Raw genomic sequence first — 17,108 nt, 5'->3', positions numbered from 1 at the left:
TATATCAAGATATTTAAAAGTTCCGAAGCCGCACCAACATAATAGAGATACAGAAACACCGTGGCCCCTTTCTTTGAGATAACTCTGCACTATTGCGAGCTGCAAATGCCACTTCCAGCTTAGCTGTGCAGAAGAAGAACAACAAGAAGAAGAAATATCTCGAAATATGTCCGTCAGGCCCCTTCCCTTGAGATAAATCTGCAAATATCTCGGAAACGAAGAGAGCTATGGCAAAATGATAAGAGACCTTTTTTGTAGAGAATTAAGTGTCCTACTTTTTATGTTCTATGATATTTTTTGATCAGATGCGTAGTTCTCGAGATATATCAAGGTATTTAAAAGTTCCGAAGCCGCACCAACATAATAGAGATACAGAAACGCCGTGGCCCCTTTCTTTGAGATAACTCTGCACTATTGCGAGCTGCAAATGCCACTTCCAGCTTAGCTGTGCAGAGGAAGAACAACAAGAAGAAGAAATATCTCGAAATATGTCCGTCAGGCCAGTTCCTTTGAGCTGGTTCTGCAAATATCTCGGAAACGAAGCGAGCTATGGCAAAATGTTAAGAGACGTTTTTTGTAGAGAATTATGTTTCCTACAATTTATATTCTATGATATTTTTTGATCAGAAGCGTAGTTTTCGAGATATATCGAGATATTTAAAAGTTCCGAAGCCGCACCAACATAATAGAGATACAGAAACACCGTGGCCCCTTTCTTTGAGATAACTCTGCACTAGTGCGAGCCGCAAATGCCACTTCCAGCTTAGCTGTGCAGAAGAAGAACAACAAGAAGAAGAAATATCTCGAAATATGTCCGTCAGGCCCCTTACCTTGAGATAAATCTGCAAATATCTCGGAAACGAAGCGAGCTATGGCAAAATGTTAAGAGACCTTTTTTGTAGAGAATTAAGTTTCCTACTTTTTATCTTCTCTGATATTTTCTGATCAGATGCGTAGTTCTCGAGATATATCAAGATATTTAAAAGTTCCGAAGCCGCACCAACATAATAGAGATACAGAAACACCGTGGCCCCTCTCTTTGAGATAACTCTGCACAATTGCGAGCTGCAAATGCCACTTCCAGCTTAGCTGTGCAGAAGAGGAACAACAAGAAGAAGAAATATCTCGAAATATGTCCGTCAGGCCCCTTCCCTTGAGATAAATCTGCAAATATCTCGGAAACGAAGCGAGCTATGGCAAAATGTTAAGAGACCTTTTTTGTAGAGAATTATGTTTCCTACTTTTTATGTTCTATGATATTTTTTGATCAGACGCGTAGTTCTCGAGATATATCAAGATATTTAAAAGTTCCGAAGCCGCACCAACATAATAGAGATACAGAAACACCGTGGCTCCTTTCTTTGAGATAACTCTGCACTATTGCGACCTGGAAATGCCACTTCCAGTTTAGCTGTGCAGAAGAAGAACAACAAGAAGAAGAAATATCTCGAAATATGTCCGTCAGGCCCCTTCCCTTGAGATAAATCTGCAAATATCTCGGAAACGAAGAGAGCTATGGCAAAATGATAAGAGACCTTTTTTGTAGAGAATTAAGTGTCCTACTTTTTATGTTCTATGATATTTTTTGATCAGATGCGTAGTTCTCGAGATATATCAAGATATTTAAAAGTTCCGAAGCCGCACGAACATAATAGAGATACAGAAACACCGTGGCCCCTTTCTTTGAGATAACTCTGCACTATTGCGAGCTGCAAATGCCACTTCCAGCTTAGCTGTGCAGAGGAAGAACAACAAGAAGAAGAAATATCTCGAAATATGTCCGTCAGGCCAGTTCCTTTGAGCTGGTTCTGCAAATATCTCGGAAACGAAGCGAGCTATGGCAAAATGTTAAGAGACGTTTTTTGTAGAGAATTATGTTTCCTACAATTTATATTCTATGATATTTTTTGATCAGAAGCGTAGTTTTCGAGATATATCGAGATATTTAAAAGTTCCGAAGCCGCACCAACATAATAGAGATACAGAAACACCGTGGCCCCTTTCTTTGAGATAACTCTGCACTAGTGCGAGCCGCAAATGCCACTTCCAGCTTAGCTGTGCAGAAGAAGAACAACAAGAAGAAGAAATATCTCGAAATATGTCCGTCAGGCCCCTTACCTTGAGATAAATCTGCAAATATCTCGGAAACGAAGCGAGCTATGGCAAAATGTTAAGAGACCTTTTTTGTAGAGAATTAAGTTTCCTACTTTTTATCTTCTCTGATATTTTCTGATCAGATGCGTAGTTCTCGAGATATATCAAGATATTTAAAAGTTCCGAAGCCGCACCAACATAATAGAGATACAGAAACACCGTGGCCCCTCTCTTTGAGATAACTCTGCACTATTGCGACCTGGAAATGCCACTTCCAGTTTAGCTGTGCAGAAGAAGAACAACAAGAAGAAGAAATATCTCGAAATATGTCCGTTAGGCCCCTTCCCTTGAGATAAATCTGCAAATATCTCGGAAACGAAGCGAGCTATGGTAAAATGTTAAGAGACCTTTTTTGTAGAGAATTGAGTTTCCTACTTTTTATGTTCTATGATATTTTTTGATCAGATGCGTAGTTCTCGAGATATATCAAGATATTTAAAAGTTAAGAAGCCGCACCAACATAATAGAGATACAGAAACACCGTGGCCCCTTTCTTTGAGATAACTGTGCACTATTGCGAGCTGCAAATGCCACTTCCAGCTTAGCTATGCAGAAGAGGAACAACAAGAAGAAGAAATATCTCGGAAACGATGCCAGGTATGGGAAAATGTTAAGAGACCTTTTTCGTAGAGAATTATGTTTCCTACTTTTTATGTTCTATGATATTTTTTGATCAGACGCGTAGTTCTCGAGATATATCAAGATATTTAAAAGTTCCGAAGCCGCACCAACATAATAGAGATACAGAAACACCGTGGCTCCTTTCTTTGAGATAACTCTGCACTATTGCGACCTGGAAATGCCACTTCCAGTTTAGCTGTGCAGAAGAAGAACAACAAGAAGAAGAAATATCTCGAAATATGTCCGTTAGGCCCCTTCCCTTGAGATAAATCTGCAAATATCTCGGAAATGAAGCGAGCTATGGCAAAATGTTAAGAGACCTTTTTTGTAGAGAATTAAGTTTCCTACGTTTTATGTTCTATGATATTTTTTGATCAGATGCGTAGTTCTCGAGATATATCAAGATATTTAAAAGTTCCGAAGCCGCACCAACATAATAGAGATACAGAAACACCGCGGCCCCTTTCTTTGAGATAACTCTGCACTATTGCGAGCTGCAAATGCCACTTCCAGCATAGCTGTGCAGAAGAAGAACAACAAGAAGAAGAAATATCTCGAAATATGTCCGTCAGGCCCCTTACCTTGAGATAAATCTGCAAATATCTCGGAAACGAAGCGAGCTATGGCAAAATGTTAAGAGACCTTTTTTGTAGAGAATTAAGTTTCCTACTTTTTATCTTCTCTGATATTTTCTGATCAGATGCGTAGTTCTCGAGATATATCAAGATATTTAAAAGTTCCGAAGCCGCACCAACATAATAGAGATACAGAAACACCGTGGCCCCTCTCTTTGAGATAACTCTGCACAATTGCGAGCTGCAAATGCCACTTCCAGCTTAGCTGTGCAGAAGAGGAACAACAAGAAGAAGAAATATCTCGAAATATGTCCGTCAGGCCCCTTCCCTTGAGATAAATCTGCAAATATCTCGGAAACGAAGCGAGCTATGGCAAAATGTTAAGAGACCTTTTCTGTAGAGAATTAAGTTTTCTACTTTTTATGTTCCATGATATTTTTTGATCAGATGCGTAGTTCTCGAGATACATCAAGATATTTAAAAGTTCTGAAGCTGCACCAACATAATAGAGATACAGAAACACCGTGGCCCCTTTCTTTGAGATAACTCTGCACTAGTGCGAGCCGCAAATGCCACTTCCAGCTTAGCTGTGCAGAAGAAGAACAACAAGAAGAAGAAATATCTGGAAATATGTCCGTTAGGCCCCTTCCCTTGAGATAAATCTGCAAATATCTCGGAAACGAAGCGAGCTATGGCAAAATGTTGAGAGACCTTTTTTGTAGAGAATTAAGTTTCCTACTATTTATGTTCTATGATATTTTTGGATCAGATGCGTAGTTCTCGAGATATATCAAGATATTTAAAAGTTCCGAAGCCGCACCAACATAATAGAGATACAGAAACACCGTGGCCCCTTTCTTTGAGATATCTCTGCACTATTGCGAGCTGCAAATGCCACTTCCAGCTTAGCTGCGCAGAAGAAGAACAACAAGAAGAAGAAATATCTCGAAATATGTCCGTCAGGCCCCTTCCCTTGAGATATATCTGCAAATATCTCGGAAACGAAGCGAGCTATGGCAAAATGTTAAGAGACCTTTTTTGTAGAGAATTATGTTTCCTACAATTTATGTTCTATGATATTTTTTGATCAGAAGCATAGTTTTCGAGATATATCGAGATATTTAAAAGTTCCGAAGCCGCACCAACATAATAGAGATACAGAAACACCGTGGCCCCTTTCGTTGAGATAACTCTGCACTATTGCGAGCCGCAAATGCCACTTCCAGCTTAGCTGTGCAGAAGAAGAACAACAAGAAGAAGAAATATCTCGAAATATGTCCGTCAGGCCCCTTCCCTTGAGATAAATCTGCAAATATCTCGGAAACGAAGCGAGCTATGGCAAAATGTTAAGAGACGTTTTTTGTAGAGAATTATGTTTCCTACAATTTATGTTCTATGATATTTTTTGATCAGAAGCGTAGTTCTCGAGATATATCAAGATATGTAAAAGTTCCGAAGCCGCACCAACATAATAGGGATACAGAAACACCGTGGCCCCGTTCTTTGAGATAACTCTGCACTAGTGCGAGCCGCAAATGCCACTTCCAGCTTAGCTGTGCAGAAGAAGAACAACAAGAAGAAGAAATATCTCGAAATATGTCCGTCAGGCCCCTTCCCTTGAGATAAATCTGCAAATATCTCGGAAACGAAGAGAGCTATGGCAAAATGTTAAGAGACCTTTTTTGTAGAGAATTAGGTTTCCTACTTTTTATGTTGTATGATATTTTTTGATCAGATGAGTAGTTCTCGAGATATATCAAGATATTTAAAAGTTCCGAAGCCGCACCAACATAATAGAGATACAGAAACACCGTGGCCCCTTTCTTTGAGAGAACTCTGCACTATTGCGAGCTGTAAATGCCACTTCCAGTTAAGCTGTGCAGAAGAAGAACAACAAGAAGAAGAAATATCTCGAAATATGTCCGTCAGGCCCCTTCCCTTGAGATAAATCTGCAAATATCTCGGAAACGAAGCGAGCTATGGCAAAATGTTAAGAGACCTTTTTTGTAGAGAATTATGTTTCCTACAATTTATGTTCTATGATATTTTTTGATCAGAAGCGTAGTTTTCGAGATATATCGAGATATTTAAAAGTTCCGAAGCCGCACCAACATAATAGAGATACAGAAACACCGTGGCCCCTTTCGTTGAGATAACTCTGCACTAGTGCGAGCCGCAAATGCCACTTCCAGCTTAGCTGTGCAGAAGAAGAACAACAAGAAGAAGAAATATCTCGAAATATGTCCGTCAGGCCCCTTCCCTTGAGATAAATCTGCAAATATCTCGGAAACGAAGCGAGCTATGGCAAAATGTTAAGAGACCTTTTTTGTAGAGAATTAAGTTTCCTACTTTTTATGTGCTATGATATTTTTTGATCAGATGCGTAGTTCTCGAGATATATCAAGATATTCAAAAGTTCCGAAGCCGCACCAACATAATAGAGATACAGAAACACCGTGGCCCCTTTCTTTGAGATAACTCTGCACTATTGCGAGCTGCAAATGCCACTTCCAGCTTAGCTGTGCAGTGGAAGAACAACAAGAAGAAGAAATATCTCGAAATATGTCCGTCAGGCCAGTTCCTTTGAGCTGAATCTGCAAATATCTCGGAAACGAAGCGAGCTATGGCAAAATGTTAAGAGACGTTTTTTGTAGAGAATTATGTTTCCTACAATTTATGTTCTATGATATTTTTTGATCAGAAGCGTAGTTCTCGAGATATATCAAGATATTTAAAAGTTCCGAAGCCGCACCAACATAATAGGGATACAGAAACACCGTGGCCCCGTTCTTTGAGATAACTCTGCACTAGTGCGAGCCGCAAATGCCACTTCCAGCTTAGCTGTGCAGAAGAAGAACAACAAGAAGAAGAAATATCTCGAAATATGTCCGTCAGGCCCCTTCCCTTGAGATAAATATGCAAATATCTCGGAAACGAAGCGAGCTATGGCAAAATGTTAAGCGACCTTTTTTGTAGAGAATTAAGTTTCCTACTTTTTATGTTCTATGATATTTTTTGATCAGATGCGTAGTTCTCGAGATATATCAAGATATTTAAAAGTTCCGAAGCCGCACCAACATAATAGAGATACAGAAACACCGTGGCTCCTTTCTTTGAGATAACTCTGCACTAGTGCGAGCCGCAAATGCCACTTCCAGCTTAGCTGTGCAGAAGAAGAACAACAAGAAGAAGAAATATCTCGAAATATGTCCGTCAGGCCCCTTCCCTTGAGATAAATATGCAAATATCTCGGAAACGAAGCGAGCTATGGCAAAATGTTAAGCGACCTTTTTTGTAGAGAATTAAGTTTCCTACTTTTTATGTTGTATGATATTTTTTGATCAGATGCGTAGTTCTCGAGATATATCAAGATATTTAAAAGTTCCGAAGCCGCACCAACATAATAGAGATACAGAAACACCGTGGCCCCATTCTTTGAGATAACTCTGCACTATTGCGAGCTGCAAATGCCACTTTCAGCTTAGCTGTACAGAAGAAGAACAACAAGAAGAAGAAATATCTCGAAATATGTCCGTCAGGCCCCTTCCCTTGAGATAAATCTGCAAATATCTCGGAAACGAAGAGAGCTATGGCAAAATGTTAAGAGACCTTTTTTGTAGAGAATTAAGTTTCCTACTATTTATGTTCTATGATATTTTTGGATCAGATGCGTAGTTCTCGAGATATATCAAGATATTTAAAAGTTCCGAAGCCGCACCAACATAATAGAGATACAGAAACACCGTGGCCCCTTTCTTTGAGATATCTCTGCACTATTGCGAGCTGCAAATGCCACTTCCAGCTTAGCTGCGCAGAAGAAGAACAACAAGAAGAAGAAATATCTCGAAATATGTCCGTCAGGCCCCTTCCCTTGAGATATATCTGCAAATATCTCGGAAACGAAGCGAGCTATGGCAAAATGTTAAGAGACCTTTTTTGTAGAGAATTATGTTTCCTACAATTTATGTTTTATGATATTTTTTGATCAGAAGCATAGTTTTCGAGATATATCGAGATATTTAAAAGTTCCGAAGCCGCACCAACATAATAGAGATACAGAAACACCGTGGCCCCTTTCGTTGAGATAACTCTGCACTATTGCGAGCCGCAAATGCCACTTCCAGCTTAGCTGTGCAGAAGAAGAACAACAAGAAGAAGAAATATCTCGAAATATGTCCGTCAGGCCCCTTCCCTTGAGATAAATCTGCAAATATCTCGGAAACGAAGCGAGCTATGGCAAAATGTTAAGAGACGTTTTTTGTAGAGAATTATGTTTCCTACAATTTATGTTCTATGATATTTTTTGATCAGAAGCGTAGTTCTCGAGATATATCAAGATATGTAAAAGTTCCGAAGCCGCACCAACATAATAGGGATACAGAAACACCGTGGCCCCGTTCTTTGAGATAACTCTGCACTAGTGCGAGCCGCAAATGCCACTTCCAGCTTAGCTGTGCAGAAGAAGAACAACAAGAAGAAGAAATATCTCGAAATATGTCCGTCAGGCCCCTTCCCTTGAGATAAATCTGCAAATATCTCGGAAACGAAGAGAGCTATGGCAAAATGTTAAGAGACCTTTTTTGTAGAGAATTAGGTTTCCTACTTTTTATGTTGTATGATATTTTTTGATCAGATGAGTAGTTCTCGAGATATATCAAGATATTTAAAAGTTCCGAAGCCGCACCAACATAATAGAGATACAGAAACACCGTGGCCCCTTTCTTTGAGAGAACTCTGCACTATTGCGAGCTGTAAATGCCACTTCCAGTTAAGCTGTGCAGAAGAAGAACAACAAGAAGAAGAAATATCTCGAAATATGTCCGTCAGGCCCCTTCCCTTGAGATAAATCTGCAAATATCTCGGAAACGAAGCGAGCTATGGCAAAATGTTAAGAGACCTTTTTTGTAGAGAATTATGTTTCCTACAATTTATGTTCTATGATATTTTTTGATCAGAAGCGTAGTTTTCGAGATATATCGAGATATTTAAAAGTTCCGAAGCCGCACCAACATAATAGAGATACAGAAACACCGTGGCCCCTTTCGTTGAGATAACTCTGCACTAGTGCGAGCCGCAAATGCCACTTCCAGCTTAGCTGTGCAGAAGAAGAACAACAAGAAGAAGAAATATCTCGAAATATGTCCGTCAGGCCCCTTCCCTTGAGATAAATCTGCAAATATCTCGGAAACGAAGCGAGCTATGGCAAAATGTTAAGAGACCTTTTTTGTAGAGAATTAAGTTTCCTACTTTTTATGTGCTATGATATTTTTTGATCAGATGCGTAGTTCTCGAGATATATCAAGATATTCAAAAGTTCCGAAGCCGCACCAACATAATAGAGATACAGAAACACCGTGGCCCCGTTCTTTGAGATAACTCTGCACTAGTGCGAGCCGCAAATGCCACTTCCAGCTTAGCTGTGCAGAAGAAGAACAACAAAAAGAAGAAATATCTCGAAATATGTCCGTCAGGCCCCTTCCCTTGAGATAAATATGCAAATATCTCGGAAACGAAGCGAGCTATGGCAAAATGTTAAGCGACCTTTTTTGTAGAGAATTAAGTTTCCTACTTTTTATGTTCTATGATATTTTTTGATCAGATGCGTAGTTCTCGAGATATATCAAGATATTTAAAAGTTCCGAAGCCGCACCAACATAATAGAGATACAGAAACACCGTGGCTCCTTTCTTTGAGATAACTCTGCACTAGTGCGAGCCGCAAATGCCACTTCCAGCTTAGCTGTGCAGAAGAAGAACAACAAGAAGAAGAAATATCTCGAAATATGTCCGTCAGGCCCCTTCCCTTGAGATAAATATGCAAATATCTCGGAAACGAAGCGAGCTATGGCAAAATGTTAAGCGACCTTTTTTGTAGAGAATTAAGTTTCCTACTTTTTATGTTGTATGATATTTTTTGATCAGATGCGTAGTTCTCGAGATATATCAAGATATTTAAAAGTTCCGAAGCCGCACCAACATAATAGAGATACAGAAACACCGTGGCCCCTTTCTTTGAGATAACTCTGCACTATTGCGAGCTGCAAATGCCACTTTCAGCTTAGCTGTACAGAAGAAGAACAACAAGAAGAAGAAATATCTCGAAATATGTCCGTCAGGCCCCTTCCCTTGAGATAAATCTGCAAATATCTCGGAAACGAAGAGAGCTATGGCAAAATGTTAAGAGACCTTTTTTGTAGAGAATTAGGTTTCCTACTTTTTATGTTCTATGATATTTTTTGATCAGATGCGTAGTTCTCGAGATATATCAAGATATTTAAAAGTTCCGAAGCCGCACCAACATAATAGAGATACAGAAACACCGTGGCCCCTTTCTTTGAGATAACTCTGCACTATTGCGAGCTGTAAATGCCACTTCCAGCTTAGCTGTGCAGAAGAAGAACAACAAGAAGAAGAAATATCTCGAAATATGTCCGTCAGGCCCCTTCCCTTGAGATAAATCTGCAAATATCTCGGAAACGAAGCGAGCTATGGCAAAATGTTAAGAGACCTTTTTTGTAGAGAATTAAGTTTCCTACTTTTTATGTTCTATGATATTTTTTAATCAGATGCGTAGTTCTCGAGATATATCAAGATATTCAAAAGTTCCGAAGCCGCACCAACATAATAGAGATACAGAAACACCGTGGCCCCTTTCTTTGAGATAACTCTGCACTAGTGCGAGCCGCAAATGCCACTTCCAGCTTAGCTGTGCAGAAGAAGAACAACAAGAAGAAGAAATATCTCGAAATATGTCCGTCAGGCCCCTTCCCTTGAGATAAATATGCAAATATCTCGGAAACGAAGCGAGCTATGGCAAAATGTTAAGCGACCTTTTTTGTAGAGAATTAAGTTTCCTACTTTTTATGTTCTATGATATTTTTTGATCAGATGCGTAGTTCTCGAGATATATCAAGATATTTAAAAGTTCCGAAGCCGCACCAACATAATAGAGATACAGAAACACCGTGGCCCCTTTCTTTGAGATAACTCTGCACTATTGCGAGCTGTAAATGCCACTTCCAGCTTAGCTGTGCAGAAGAAGAACAACAAGAAGAAGAAATATCTCGAAATATGTCCGTCAGGCCCCTTCCCTTGAGATATATCTGCAAATATCTCGGAAACGAAGCGAGCTATGGCAAAATGTTAAGAGACCTTTTTTGTAGAGAATTATGTTTCCTACAATTTATGTTCTATGATATTTTTTCATCAGAAGCGTAGTTTTCGAGATATATCGAGATATTTAAAAGTTCCGAAGCCGCACCAACATAATAGAGATACAGAAACACTATGGCCCCTTTCGTTGAGATAACTCTGCACTAGTGCGAGCCGCAAATGCCACTTCCAGCTTAGCTGTGCAGAAGAAGAACAACAAGAAGAAGAAATATCTCGAAATATGTCCGTCAGGCCCCTTCCCTTGGGATAAATCTGCAAATATCTCGGAAACGAAACGAGCTATGGCAAAATGTTAAGAGACCTTTTTTGTAGAGAATTAAGTTTCCTACTTTTTATGTTCTATGATATTTTTTGTTGAGATGCGTAGTTCTCGAGATATATCAAGATATTTAAAAGTTCCGAAGCCGCACCAACATAATAGAGATACAGAAACACCGTGGCCCCTTTCTTTGAGATAACTCTGCACTAGTGCGAGCCGCAAATGCCACTTCCAGCTTAGCTGTGCAGAAGAAGAACAACAAGAAGAAGAAATATCTCGAAATATGTCCGTCAGGCCCCTTCCCTTGAGATAAATATGCAAATATCTCGGAAACGAAACGAGCTATGGCAAAATGTTAAGAGACCTTTTTTGTAGAGAATTAAGTTTCCTACTTTTTATGTTCTATGATATTTTTTGTTGAGATGCGTAGTTCTCGAGATATATCAAGATATTTAAAAGTTCCGAAGCCGCACCAACATAATAGAGATACAGAAACACCGTGGCCCCTTTCTTTGAGATAACTCTGCACTATTGCGAGCTGCAAATGCCACTTCCAGCTTAGCTGTGCAGAGGAAGAACAACAAGAAGAAGAAATATCTCGAAATATGTCCGTCAGGCCAGTTCCTTTGAGCTGAATCTGCAAATATCTCGGAAACGAAGCGAGCTATGGCAAAATGTTAAGAGACGTTTTTTGTAGAGAATTATGTTTCCTACAATTTATGTTCTATGATATTTTTTGATCAGAAGCGTAGTTTTCGAGATATATCGAGATATTTAAAAGTTCCGAAGACGCACCAACATAATAGAGATACAGAAACACCGTGGCCCCTTTCTTTGAGATAACTGTGCACCAGTGCGAGCCGCAAATGCCACTTCCAGCTTAGCTATGCAGAAGAAGAACAACAAGAAGAAGAAATATCTCGAAATATGTCCGTCAGGCCCCTTCCCTTGAGATATATCTGCAAATATCTCGGAAACGAAGCGAGCTATGGCAAAATGTTAGGAGACCGTTTTTGTAGAGAATTATGTTTCCTACTTTTTATGTTCTATGATATTTTTTGATCAGACGCGTAGTTCTCGAGATATATCAAGATATTTAAAAGTTCCGAAGCCGCACAAACATAATAGAGATACAGAAACACCGTGGCCCCTTTCTTTGAGATAACTCTGCACTATTGCGAGCTGCAAATGCCACTTCCAGCTTAGCTGTGCAGAAGAAGAACAACAAGATGAAGAAATATCTCGAAATATGTCCGTCAGGCCCCTTCCCTTGAGATAAATATGCAAATATCTCGGAAACGAAGCGAGCTATGGCAAAATGTTAAGAGACCTTTTTTGTAGAGAATTAAGTTTCCTACTTTTTATGTTCTGTGATATTTTTTGATCAGATGCGTAGTTCTCGAGATATATCAAGATATTTAAAAGTTCCGAAGCCGCACCAACATAATAGAGATACAGAAACACCGTGGCCCCTTTCTTTGAGATAACTCTGCACTATTGCGAGCTGCAAATGCCACTTCCAGCTTAGCTGTGCAGAGGAAGAACAACAAGAAGAAGAAATATCTCGAAATATGTCCGTCAGGCCAGTTCCTTTGAGCTGAATCTGCAAATATCTCGGAAACGAAGCGAGCTATGGCAAAATATTAAGAGACGTTTTTTGTAGAGAATTATGTTTCCTACAATTTATGTTCTATGATATTTTTTGATCAGAAGCGTAGTTTTCGAGATATATCGAGATATTTAAAAGTTCCGAAGACGCACCAACATAATAGAGATACAGAAACACCGTGGCCCCTTTCTTTGAGATAACTGTGCACTAGTGCGAGCCGCAAATGCAACTTCCAGCTTAGCTGTGCAGAAGAAGAACAACAAGAAGAAGAAATATCTCGAAATATGTCCGTCAGGCCCCTTCCCTTGAGATAAATCTGCAAATGTCTCGGAAACGAAGCGAGCTATGGCAAAATGTTAAGAGACCTTTTTTGTAGAGAATAATGTTTCCTACAATTTACGTTCTATGATATTTTTTGATCAGAAGCGTAGTTTTCGAGATATATCGAGATATTTAAAAGTTCCGAAGCCGCACCAACATAATAGAGATACAGAAACACCGTGGCCCCTTTCTTTGAGATAACTCTGCACTATTGCGACCTGCAAATGCCACTTCCAGCTCAGCTGTGCAGAAGAAGAACAACAAGAAGAAGAAATATCTCGAAATATGTCCGTTAGGCCCCTTCCCTTGAGATAAATCTGCAAATATCTCGGAAAGGAAGCGAGCTATGGCAAAATGTTTAGAGACCTTTCTTGTAGAGAATTAAGTTTCCTACTTTTTATGTAGTATGATATTTTTTGATCAGATGCGTAGTTCTCGAGATATATCAAGATATTTAAAAGTTCCGAAGCCGCACCAACATAATAGAGATACAGAAACACCGTGGCCCCTTTCTTTGAGATAACTCTGCACTAGTGCGAGCCGCAAATGCCACTTCCAGCTTAGCTGTGCAGAAGAAGAACAACAAGAAGAAGAAATATCTCGAAATATGTCCGTCAGGCCCCTTCCCTTGAGATAAATATGCAAATATCTCGGAAACGAAGCGAGCTATGGCAAAATGTTAAGAGACCTTTTTTGTAGAGAATTAAGTTTCCTACTTTTTATGTTCTATGATATTTTTTGATCAGATGCGTAGTTCTCGAGATATATCAAGATATTTAAAAGTTCCGAAGCCGCACCAACATAATAGAGATACAGAAACACCGTGGCCCCTTTCTTTGAGATAACTCTGCACTATTGCGAGCTGCAAATGCCACTTCCAGCTTAGCTGTGCAGAGGAAGAACAACAAGAAGAAGAAATATCTCGAAATATGTCCGTCAGGCCAGTTCCTTTGAGCTGAATCTGCAAATATCTCGGAAACGAAGCGAGCTATGGCAAAATGTTAAGAGACGTTTTTTGTAGAGAATTATGTTTCCTACAATTTATGTTCTATGATATTTTTTGATCAGAAGCGTAGTTTTCGAGATATATCGAGATATTTAAAAGTTCCGAAGACGCACCAACATAATAGAGATACAGAAACACCGTGGCCCCTTTCTTTGAGATAACTGTGCACTAGTGCGAGCCGCAAATGCAACTTCCAGCTTAGCTGTGCAGAAGAAGAACAACAAGAAGAAGAAATATCTCGAAATATGTCCGTCAGGCCCCTTCCCTTGAGATAAATCTGCAAATGTCTCGGAAACGAAGCGAGCTATGGCAAAATGTTAAGAGACCTTTTTTGTAGAGAATAATGTTTCCTACAATTTACGTTCTATGATATTTTTTGATCAGAAGCGTAGTTTTCGAGATATATCGAGATATTTAAAAGTTCCGAAGCCGCACCAACATAATAGAGATACAGAAACACCGTGGCCCCTTTCTTTGAGATAACTCTGCACTATTGCGACCTGCAAATGCCACTTCCAGCTCAGCTGTGCAGAAGAAGAACAACAAGAAGAAGAAATATCTCGAAATATGTCCGTTAGGCCCCTTCCCTTGAGATAAATCTGCAAATATCTCGGAAACGAAGCGAGCTATGGCAAAATGTTTAGAGACCTTTCTTGTAGAGAATTAAGTTTCCTACTTTTTATGTAGTATGATATTTTTTGATCAGATGCGTAGTTCTCGAGATATATCAAGATATTTAAAAGTTCCGAAGCCGCACCAACATAATAGAGATACAGAAACACCGTGGCCCCTTTCTTTGAGATAACTCTGCACTAGTGCGAGCCGCAAATGCCACTTCCAGCTTAGCTGTGCAGAAGAAGAACAACAAGAAGAAGAAATATCTCGAAATATGTCCGTCAGGCCCCTTCCCTTGAGATAAATATGCAAATATCTCGGAAACGAAGCGAGCTATGGCAAAATGTTAAGAGACCTTTTTTGTAGAGAATTAAGTTTCCTACTTTTTATGTTCTATGATATTTTTTGATCAGATGCGTAGTTCTCGAGATATATCAAGATATTTAAAAGTTCCGAAGCCGCACCAACATAATAGAGATACAGAAACACCGTGGCCCCTTTCTTTGGGATAACCCTGCACTAGTGCGAGCCGCAAATGCCACTTCCAGCTTAGCTGTGCAGAAGAAGAACAACAAGAAGAAGAAATATCTCGAAATATGTCCGTCAGGCCCCTTCCCTTGAGATAAATATGCAAATATCTCGGAAACGAAGCGAGCTATGGCAAAATGTTAAGAGACCTTTTTTGTAGAGAATTAAGTTTCCTACTTTTTATCTTCTATGATATTTTTTGATCAGATGCGTAGTTCTCGAGATATATCAAGATATTTAAAAGTTCCGAAGCCGCACCAACATAATAGAGATACAGAAACACCGTGGCCCCTTTCTTTGAGATAACTCTGCACTATTGCGAGCTGCAAATGCCACTTCCAGCTCAGCTGTGCAGAAGAAGAAGTATCTCGAAATACGTCCGTCAGGCCCCTTCCCTTGAGATAAATCTGCAAATATCTCGGAAACGAAGCGAGCTATGGCAAAATGTTAAGAGACCTTTTTTGTAGACAATTAAGTTTCCTACTTTTTATGTTCTATGATATTTTTTGATCAGATGCGTAGTTCTCGAGATATATCAAGATATTTAAAAGTTCCGAAACCGCACCAACATAATAGAGATACAGAAACACCGTGGCCCCTTTCTTTGAGATAACTCTGCACTAGTGAGAGCCGCAAATGCAACTTCCAGCTTAGCTGTGCAGAAGAAGAACAACAAGAAGAAGAAATATCTCGAAATATGTCCGTCAGGCCCCTTCCCTTGAGATAAATCTGCAAATGTCTCGGAAACGAAGCGAGCTATGGCAAAATGTTAAGAGACCTTTTTTGTAGAGAATTAAGTTTCCTACTTTTTATGTTCTATGATATTTTTTGATCAGATGCGTAGTTCTCGAGATATATCAAGATATTTAAAAGTTCCGAAGCCGCACCAACATAATAGAGATACAGAAACACCGTGGCCCCTTTCTTTGAGATAACTCTGCACTATTGCGAGCTGCAAATGCCACTTCCAGCTTAGCTGTGCAGAGGAAGAACAACAAGAAGAAGAAATATCTCGAAATATGTCCGTCAGGCCAGTTCCTTTGAGCTGAATCTGCAAATATCTCGGAAACGAAGCGAGCTATGGCAAAATGTTAAGAGACGTTTTTTGTAGAGAATTAAGTTTCCTACTTTTTATGTTCTATGATATTTTTTGATCAGATGCGTAGTTCTCGAGATATATCGAGATATTTAAAAGTTCCGAAGACGCACCAACATAATAGAGATACAGAAACACCGTGGCCCCTTTCTTTGAGATAACTCTGCGCTATTGCGAGCTGCAAATGCCACTTCCAGCTCAGCTGTGCAGAAGAAGAAGTATCTCGAAATACGTCCGTCAGGCCCCTTCCCTTGAGATAAATCTGCAAATATCTCGGAAACGAAGCGAGCTATGGCAAAATGTTAAGAGACCTTTTTTGTAGACAATTAAGTTTCCTACTTTTTATGTTCTATGATATTTTTTGATCAGATGCGTAGTTCTCGAGATATATCAAGATATTTAAAAGTTCCGAAACCGCACCAACATAATAGAGATACAGAAACACCGTGGCCCCTTTCTTTGAGATAACTCTGCACTAGTGAGAGCCGCAAATGCAACTTCCAGCTTAGCTGTGCAGAAGAAGAACAACAAGAAGAAGAAATATCTCGAAATATGTCCGTCAGGCCCCTTCCCTTGAGATAAATCTGCAAATGTCTCGGAAACGAAGCGAGCTATGGCAAAATGTTAAGAGACCTTTTTTGTAGAGAATTAAGTTTCCTACTTTTTATGTTCTATGATATTTTTTGATCAGATGCGTAGTTCTCGAGATATATCAAGATATTTAAAAGTTCCGAAGCCGCACCAACATAATAGAGATACAGAAACACCGTGGCCCCTTTCTTTGAGATAACTCTGCACTATTGCGAGCTGCAAATGCCACTTCCAGCTTAGCTGTGCAGAGGAAGAACAACAAGAAGAAGAAATATCTCGAAATATGTCCGTCAGGCCAGTTCCTTTGAGCTGAATCTGCAAATATCTCGGAAACGAAGCGAGCTATGGCAAAATGTTAAGAGACGTTTTTTGTAGAGAATTAAGTTTCCTACTTTTTATGTTCTATGATATTTTTTGATCAGATGCGTAGTTCTCGAGATATATCGAGATATTTAAAAGTTCCGAAGACGCACCAACATAATAGAGATACAGAAACACCGTGGCCCCTTTCTTTGAGATAACTCTGCACTATTGCGAGCTGCAAATGCCACTTCCAGCTTA

Source organism: Osmia lignaria, unplaced genomic scaffold (assembly GCF_051020975.1).
Source record: "Osmia lignaria lignaria isolate PbOS001 unplaced genomic scaffold, iyOsmLign1 scaffold0003, whole genome shotgun sequence".
NCBI classification, from domain to species: Eukaryota; Metazoa; Arthropoda; class Insecta; order Hymenoptera; family Megachilidae; genus Osmia; species Osmia lignaria.
This window is presented reverse-complemented; position numbering follows the sequence as displayed.